The 9,047-nt window shown below is 54.2% G+C and overlaps 1 non-coding gene and 1 pseudogene across 1 annotated transcript; both read left to right on the forward strand.

Annotated features, from left to right (window-relative positions):
- Nucleotides 1-4,935: 4,935 nt before the first annotated feature.
- On the forward strand, nucleotides 4,936-5,086 carry LOC128289221 (5.8S ribosomal RNA). Its single transcript, XR_008278900.1, has one exon. It is a non-coding gene; the product is annotated as a 5.8S ribosomal RNA (ribosomal RNA).
- A 211-nt stretch (nucleotides 5,087-5,297) lies between these two features.
- On the forward strand, nucleotides 5,298-8,534 carry LOC128289222 (28S ribosomal RNA; annotated as a pseudogene).
- Nucleotides 8,535-9,047: the final 513 nt, after the last annotated feature.

Consider the following 9,047-nt stretch of genomic DNA (forward strand, 5'->3'; position numbering starts at 1 on the left):
CCATAGCGTAGAAGCCATCCGTGGTGAGGTCATCAGACGAAACTATCGGCACCTTGGTGCCTCGGATCTCTGAGGCGTTGGGCTGAAAAAAAGTGTCACTATTTGAGGACATCCTGAAACACATCCTGTTTGGACACATGAATGTCGGCGGTAGCACATTGACCAAGTTTTTTAGCTCTTTAGGGGAGGTGATATTGAGCGACGGGGGTTATCGAGGCCTTGCCCATGCCCATCGCATGCGGACGTGGTGCCCCCACCACAGGTTAGGTTCCCGGCGGTGCTCAGAGCGATCCATCCGTGATGATCCGTGAGCCATCCGGGATACACAAAGCAGCATTGAGTCCTCCCAATCCCAAAGGTAGAATTAGGACCGAATTACATGTTGGTACCCAATAACGAATAGAATGCGTCCCAAAAGGTAGGATTAGGATACGTTGCATGTCAAATTACAACAATGAATAGATAAGTCCTGTCCCTCCTTTTGCAACAGAGCCCGTTGATGTGTCGGAGCATCAGACAGACATCGGCACCTTAGTGCATCGGATGTGCGGGGAGGTGAGAGCACCAAAACTAATTTTAGGCCCAGTTGAGTGTGAAGCGTCACCACCATAAAGTGTCCTATTTAGAGACACATGAATGTCACTGGTAGCACATTGACCAAGTTTTTTAGCTCTTTGGGGGGAGGAGATGATGACCCGAGCAGGGGGTTGTCCAGAAGCCGCCCACGCCCATTTCATGCCAGACGTCGGTGCCCCCATGGCTTGGTTAGGTTCGGCGGTGCTCGGCGATCCATCCGGCGGTGCTCCGTGAGCCATCGGAATACTCAGCGAAGCTACAAGTCGTCCGGTCCCTCCCAGGGTCCCTCCCTTTTGATCATCCGGTCCCTCCCTTTTGGAACAAGATCCTCCGGCACCTTGGGCCTTGGTGCGTGCTTGGGACATCCAGGCACCTTAGTAACCTAGGACGTCGATGGTGTGGGAGCATCGGCACATTGCTGCTTGGACGTGCAGGAGCCTTGGGCGCCATCGGCAACCTAGGACGTTTGTCGTGCAGGAGCCTCAGGCACCATCGGAACCTAGGCCCTTGGTCGTGCGAGGCCTGGGGCACCATCGGAACCTAGGCCCCTGGTCGTGCAGGAGCCTCGGCCACCATCGGCAACCTAGGCGCTTGGTCGTGCAGGAGCCTCGGCCACCATCGGCAACCTAGGCCCCTGGTCATGCGAGGCCTCAGGCACCATCGGCACCTGGGCCCCTGGTCGTGCAGGGGCCTCGGGCACCATCGGCAACCCCTAGGCCCTTGGTCGTGCGAGAGCCTCAGGACCATCGGCACCTAGGCCCTTGGTCGTGCAGGAGCCTCGGCCACCATCGGCACCTAGGCCCTTGGATGTGCAGGGGCCTCAGGCACCATCGGCAACCTAGGCCCCTGGTCGTGCAGGAGCCTCAGGCACCACCGGGAACCTAGGCCTTGATCGTGCGAGAACCTCAGGCACCATCGGCAACCTGGGCCTTGATCGTGCCGAGAACCTCAGGCACCATCGGCACCTTGGTGCTTGGATGTGCAGGGAGCCTCGAACACCATCAGCAACCTCGGCCCTTGGTCGTGCAGGGCCTCAGGCACCACCAGCACCTTGGTGCCTTGGATGTCTGGAGGCCTCGAGGCAGCATTGGCACCTTGGTGCTTGGATGTGCAGGAGCCTCGGACACCATCGGCAACCTATGACGTTGGGTGTGCGGGTGCCTCGAGCAGCGGGGGGCACCCTGGTGGCTCGGATGTGCGGGCTAAAGAAAAGTGTCCCCGTTTGGACATACGAATGTTGCTGGTAGCAGATTGACGAAGTTTTTAGCTCTTTAAGGGGTGAGATCCGCTGCCCCCGACGTAGCCCCCTCAGACCCGAGGTGGGGTGCGTCCGCAACCCCACGGGGGTCGGATAGTCCCAATGACTCACCAACGGTGGTGGGTCAATCGCCGGCGCTAGTGGCCGGGGTGATGATTTTCCGGCCGGTCAAGCCCGTGCCCATAGAAATGTAATAACGACTCCAAGACCGGGTTCCCTATATCGGGCAAAGATCTCTTGGGGTGGCTTATGCATTGCTATGGGCTCGAGCTAACGCCCATTCTCCCCGTCATGTTAAGGACGCCTTGTGCCTTCAAGTCGGCGACCATCAGCGCCTTGGCGCTACCAGAACCTTGCCTGCATTCGAAGCTGCCCGTGACCCCAGTACCAAGTCCTTTGACGGCAACGGCTCAGCGGGGGGCGTAAGTTGAGTTTGTAGGCTTGGTCTTAGCTCGACCAAGTCCCAATGGGATTTTGTCCTCGTAGTTCTCGTGCCAAGCGTTTGTGGTGTGCCCTCGTTTCATTGTTCCTTCGCTCCCCTACCAATACATTGGTTGGGTGGGTTGTTGGCCGGTGTGCGTGGGTGCTACCACTAGTACGCAATGGGCATATGGTGGTGTTTTGGTTGTGTGTATTGGCGGGCTCCATGCTACCCGCATCGAACTGTCGAGCCACACTCCTCTTCATTGCTCCTTGTTCTAATTGAACCTAGGGGATGCGATCAGGATCTGTGTTTGCGTACCTAAGCCAGATGGAATTATTGATGTGTTGCCGTCCCTTCTCCATCTCGTGCCCTTTGGGGTGCGTGGTGAACCCTAATCGATGCCCTGTTTCCCGAGTGTGCCCCTTAAATCGGTGTGGCCTCGTCAGTGTACTGGTGCTCGTTCGTGCTTTCGGATGCGGAAAATATTTTTGAGAGTAGGGTTTAGGCCCTTGTCTCTCGATGCCTATACATTTTGTCTCTTGACACGGACGATGCTCGTGCTCTGTTATGGCCTCTTCGTTGCTCACGCGGCATGTTGAAACCATGCAGTGTCGACGTCGCGGAGGAATGCTACCTGGTTGATCCTGCCAGTAGTCATATGCTTGTCTCAAAGATTAAGCCATGCATGTGTAAGTATGAACAAATTGAGGTTGTGAAGCTGCGAATGGCTCATTAAATCGATTATAGTTTGTTTGATGGTATTTGCTACTCGGATAACCGTAGTAATTCTAGAGCTAATACGTGCAACAAACCCCGACTTCTGGAAGGGATGCATTTATTAGATAAAAGGTCGACGCGGGCTTTGCCCGTTGCTCGATGATTCATGATAACTCGACGGATCCGCACGGCCTTTGTGCCGGCGACGCATCATTCAAATTTGCTGCCCTATCAACTTTCGATGGTAGGATAGTGGCCTACTATGGTGGTGACGGGTGACGGAGGTGGGGTTCGATTCGGAGAGGAGCACGAAGAAACAGCTACCACATCCAAGGAAGGCAGCAGGCGCAAATTACCCAATCTGACACGGGGAGGTGGTGACAATAAATAACAATACCGGGCTCTATGAGTCGGTAATTGGAATAAGTACAATCTAAATCCCATAACGAGGATCCATTGGAGGGCAAGTCAGGTGCCGGCAGCCATGATAATTCCAGCTCAATAGCGTATATTTAAGTTGTTGCAGTTAAAAAAGCTTAGTAGTTGGACTTAGGGGTGGGTCGGCCGGTCCACCTCACGGTGAGCACCGGTGCTGCTCGTCCCTCTTGCCGACGATACGCTCCTGGTTGTAATTGGCGGGTTAGTTCCTCGGCCATTTGTTGCTGAAGAAATTAGAATTGCTCCAAAGCGAGGCCTACGCTTGTATACATTAGCATGGGATAACATCATAGGATTCGATCCTATTGTGTTGGCAGCCTGGGATCGGAGTAATGATTAACGAGGCCGATGAGGCATTACATTATTTCATAGTGAGGAGGTGAAATTCTTGGATTTATGAAAGGCGAACAAGCTAGCATTTGCCAAGGATGTTTTCATTAATCAGAAGCGAAAGTTGGGGGCTCGAAGCGATGGATACCGTCCTAGTCTCAACCATAAGCGATCTTGAGCCGAGGATCGGCGGATGTTGCTTTTAGGACTCCGCGGCACCTTATAATCAAAGTCTTTGGGTTCGGGGAGTATGGTCGCAAGGCTGAAACTTAAAGGAATTGACGGAAGGGCACCACCAGGGAGTGGAACTGCAATAATGACTCAACACGAAACTTACCAGGTCAGGACATAGTAAGGATTAGCCGGATGAGAGCTCTTTCTTGATTCTATGGTGGTGGTGCATGGCCGTTCTTAGTTGGTGGAGCGATTTGTCTGGTTAATTCCGTTAACGAACGAGACCTCAGCCTGCTAACTAGCTACGGTGATCCTTCGTGGCTAACCTATAGAGGGACTATGGCCTTTTAGGCCACGGAAGTTTGAGGCAATAACAGTTGCGATGCCCTTAGATGTTACGGGCACGCGCGCTACCTTTGATGTATTCAACAGGTCTATAGCCTTGGCCGACAGGCCCGGGTAATCTTTGAAATTTCATCGTGATGGGGATAGATCATTTGGTTGCTAACGAGGAATTCCTAGTAAGCGCGAGTCATCAGCTCGCGTTGACTACATCCACGCCTTTACACACCGCCCGTCGCTCCTACCGATTGAATGGTCGGTGAAGTGTTTCGGATCGCGGCGACGTGGGCGGTTCGTTGCCATGACGTCGCGAAGTCCACGAACCTTATCATTTAGAGGAAGGAGTCGTAACAAGGTTTCCGTAGGTGAACCTGCGGAAGGATCATTGTCGAACACCTTCGCGAGCGACCCGTGAACGCGTTGTATACAACATCGGAGGTGGTGTGGGTGCATCGTTACTGTCCCCACCCGCGTGTCAGGAGCGGCTGGTCTTGTCATCACTTTGCCCATTGGGTGGGGTGAGATGTCGGGATCACCTTCTTGATGCAAAACAGACAAACCCCAGCGCGAATCGCGCCAGGAATCGAAATGAAAAAGGACACATCTCTTGTCGCCGCACCGTTCGCGGTGTCGATTACTTCGATGATGTTGTTCTTTGTCGCAAAAAGTATAGAACGACTCTCGGCAGCGGATATCTCGGCTCTCGCATCGATGAAGAGCGTGGCGAAATGCGATACTTGGTGTGGTGCGATCCGTGAACCATCGAGTCTTTGAACGCAAGTTGCGCCCCAAGCCATTAGGCCGAGGGCACGTCTGCCTGGGTGTCACGCATCGTCGCCCCATCTAACCCGATCCCTCAGGACTCGGTTGGAGCGGCCGGAAATTGGCCTCCCGTGCGCTCACAGCCGGCGGTTGGCCTAAATTCGAGTCCTCGACGACATAATCGTCGCGACGATCGGTGGTAATCGCGCGGCAACCTCGTTCGGAGTCGTGCGCGTTCGTCGATCGAGACCCTTAAACCCTTTTGGCATGCATCGCGCCGCGTGGTCGAGGCGGGATTACCCGCTGAGTTTAAACATATCAATAAGCGGAGAAAAAACTTACCGAGATTCCCCCTAGTAGCGGCGAGCGAACAGGAAAAGCCAGCTTGAGAATCAGGCGCCACCGGCGTTCAATTGTAATGCGGAGAAGCGTCCTCGGCGGCGGACCGGCCCAAGTCCTGAAAGGGGCGCCGGAGAGAGTGAGCCCGTCGTGCCGGACCACATCGCACCATGAGAGTCTTTATCTCTGGTCGGGTTGTTTGGAATGCAGCCCTAATCGGGCGTAAATTCCGTCAAAGGCTAAATACGGGCGAGAGCCGATGGCGAACAAATACCGCGAGGAAAGATGAAAAGGACTTTGAAAAGAGAGTCAAAGTGCTTGAAATTGTCGGGAGGGAAGCGGATGGGGGCCGGCGATGCGCCCCGGTCGGATGTGGAACGGCGAGGCCGGTCCGCCGATCATCAGGGCATGGACCGACGCGGGTCGTGGCGGCCCAAGCCAGGCCTTTGATGCACTGTGGAGACGTCGTCGCCTCGATCGTGGGATCCGGCACGCGCCTCGTGGCGTGCTTCGGCACTACTGCGTGCTCCGGGCGTCGGCTTTGCGGGCTCCCCATTCGGCCCGTCTTGAAACACGGACCAAGGAGTCTGACATGTGTGCGAGTCAACAGGCTGAAAACCCGTAAGGCGTAAGGAAGCTGATTGGCGGGATCCCTCACGGGTGCACCGCCGACCTTGATCTTACGAGAAGGTTCGGTGAGAGCATGCTGTCAGGACCGAAAGATGGTGAACTATGCACAGGGGCGAAGCGGAGAGGAAACTCTGGTGGAGGCCCTTGCGATCTTGACATGCAAATCGTTCGTCGACTTGGGTATAGGGGCGAAAGACTAATCAGAACCGTCAGTAGCTGGTTCCTCGAAGTTTCCCTCGGGATGGCTGGAGCCCTTAGCGAGTTCTATCAGGTAAAGCCAATGATTAGAGGCATCGGGGCGCAACGCCTCGACCTATTCTCAAACTTTAAATAGGTAGGACGGTGCAGCTGCTTCGTTGAGCCGCGCCACGGAATCGAGCTCAAGTGGGCCATTTTGAGTGGCGGCGGCGATGCGGATGAACCGGGCCAAGGGTTACGGTGCCCAATGGCGCTAACCTAGAACCCTGAAAGGTGTTGGTCGATTAAGGCAATGAGCGAGGTGGTCATGGAAGTCGAAATCCGCTAAGAGTGTGTAACAACTCACTGCGAATCAACTAGCCAAAATGGATGGCGCTTAAGCGCGCGACCTATACCCGCCGTCAGGGCAAGAAGCGAACCCCGATGGTAGGAGGCGCGGTCGCCACGTAAAACCAGGCGTGAGCGGTGAACCAGCCGTCGGTGCGAGATCTTGGTGGTAGTAGCAAATATTCAAATGAAACTTTGAAGGCCGAAGAGGGAAAGGTTCCATGTGAACAGCACTTGCACATGGTTAGTCGATCCAAGAGACGGGGAAGCCGTCGATGGCGCGATTCAGCGCGAGCCGAAAGAATCGGTTAAAATTCTGAACCGGGACATGGCGGCAACAGCGCGTTAGGAGTCCGGAGACGTCGGCGAGGGCCTCGGGAAGAGTTATCTTTTACATTTAACACCCACCGGAAAGCAGCTCAGCCGGAGGTAGGGTCCGAGCCGGAAGAGCACCGCACGTCGCGTGGTGTCCGGTGCGCCCGGCACGTATGAAAATCCGGAGGACCGAGTGCCGTCCGGTGGTACTCATAACGCATCAGGTCTCCAGGTGAACAGCCTACGGTCAATGGAACAATGTAGGCAAGGAAGTCGTAAAATGGATCCGTAACCTCGGGAAAAGGATTGGCTCACGAGGGCAGGGGTCCCGATCGAACGTCGGCTGCCGGTGCCTTTGCTCGAGCGCGCTTCCGCGGCGAGCGGGTCATCGCAATGCCGGCCAGAGGACAGGACTGAGGAACAGCTCCTTCGGGGCCTTCCCGGGCGACGAGCAGTCGACTTCGAGCTGAAATGCGGACAAGGGAATCCGACTGTTTAATTAAAACAAAGCATTGCGATGGTCCTGCGGATGCTCACGCAATGTGATTCGCCCGATGCTCACGAATGTCAAGTGAAGAAATTCAACCAAGCGCGGTAAACGGCGGAGATAACTATGACTCTCTTAAAGGTAGCCAAATGCCTCGTCATCTAATTAGTGACGCGCATGTGAATGGATTAACAGATTCCTTGTCACATCTACTATCCAGCGAAACCACGATAAAGGAGCGGGCTTGGCGAGAATCGACAGGAAAGACCACCTGTTGAGCTTGACTCTAGTCCGACTTTGTGAAATGACTTGAGGTGTAGAGATAAGTGGGAGCTCTCGGCGAAATTGAAATACCACTACTTTTAACGTTATTTTACTTATTCCGTGAATCGGAGGCGAGGCACGGCCCTCTTTTGGACAAAAAGGTCGGCGTCGGCCAGCCGATCCGGAGCAGAAGACATTGTCGGTGGGGAGTTTGGCTGGGGCGGCACATCATTAAAAGATAACGCAGTGTCCTAAGATGAGCTCAGCGAGAACGAAATCTCGTGTGGAACAAAGGGTAAAGCTCGTTTGATTACGATTTCGGTACGAATACGAACCGTGAAAGCGTGGCCTATCGATCCTTTAGACCGGAATTTGAAGCTAGAGGTGTGGAAAAGTTACCACGAGGATAAGCGGCTTGTGGCGTAAGCGTTCATAGCGACGTTGCTTTTGATCCTTCGATGTCGGCTCTTCCTATCATTGTGAGCGAAATTCACCAAGTGTTGGATTGTTCACCACCAATAGGAACGTGATGGGTTTAGACCGTCGTGAGACGAGGTTAGTTTTACCCTCTTGATGGCCGCGTCGCAATGAGTAATTCAACCGTACGAGAGGAACCGTTGATTCGCTGGTGGTCATCGCGCTTGGTTGAAAAGCGGTGGCATAAACTACCGTGCGCTGGATTATGGTGAACGCCTCTGAAAGTGAGAATCCGGGCAGAAGCGACGCACGCGCCCGTCGGATTGCCGACCCGCGATAGGGCCTTTGGCCCCAGGGCACGATAAATGGGTGCAGCGACCGCGGACAAGTCGCGGGCGCCTCCTGGAGCGTAATTCCACCGAGCGGCGGGTAGAATCGCTGCAGGACACCGACTTAAATCGCGACGGGGTATTGTAGAGTGGCGAGTGGCCTTCTGCCACGATCACTTTGAATTCACCCTTTATTAAACGATTCGTCCTCCCATCGCTGATCACCTTGTTCTTTGCACGTCCCGACCACAGGGTCCCAAGTGGGGACTTAGTGTAAGGAGTTAGTTAAACACTTGGTAGTCTGCTTGGGAAACATGGCTGGGCGGAAGTGGTGGTCTGGTCAGGGCGCTCAAGTGTTGGCGGCGAGCACTTGTTCAATTTTCTGCCGTGCCGTGCCATGCCATACTTCTTGTATTTGTTTGGGCCATGAAGAAAAATTTCTAAGTTAAACACTTGGTAGTCTTGCCCCTCGGGAAACATCGCTGTGAGGCATGGTGGTGCAGTCTGACTCCCAAGCATTGTGACGGGGCACTTGTTCAATTATCTAGTGCCATCATGCCATATTTCATTAGGCTTCTTGTATTTATTTTGGGCCATGAAAAAATTTTCAATTAAAAATACTAAGTGTAAGTGGCGTAAAAAACACCCCATTTAGGGCATGTCAGGAGCCTCGGGCAACATCATAGCGTAAGGCCATCCGTGGTGAGGTCATCAGACAAC

This window comes from Gossypium arboreum, unplaced genomic scaffold (assembly GCF_025698485.1).
Source record: "Gossypium arboreum isolate Shixiya-1 unplaced genomic scaffold, ASM2569848v2 Contig00714, whole genome shotgun sequence".
Lineage (NCBI taxonomy): Eukaryota > Viridiplantae > Streptophyta > Magnoliopsida > Malvales > Malvaceae > Gossypium > Gossypium arboreum.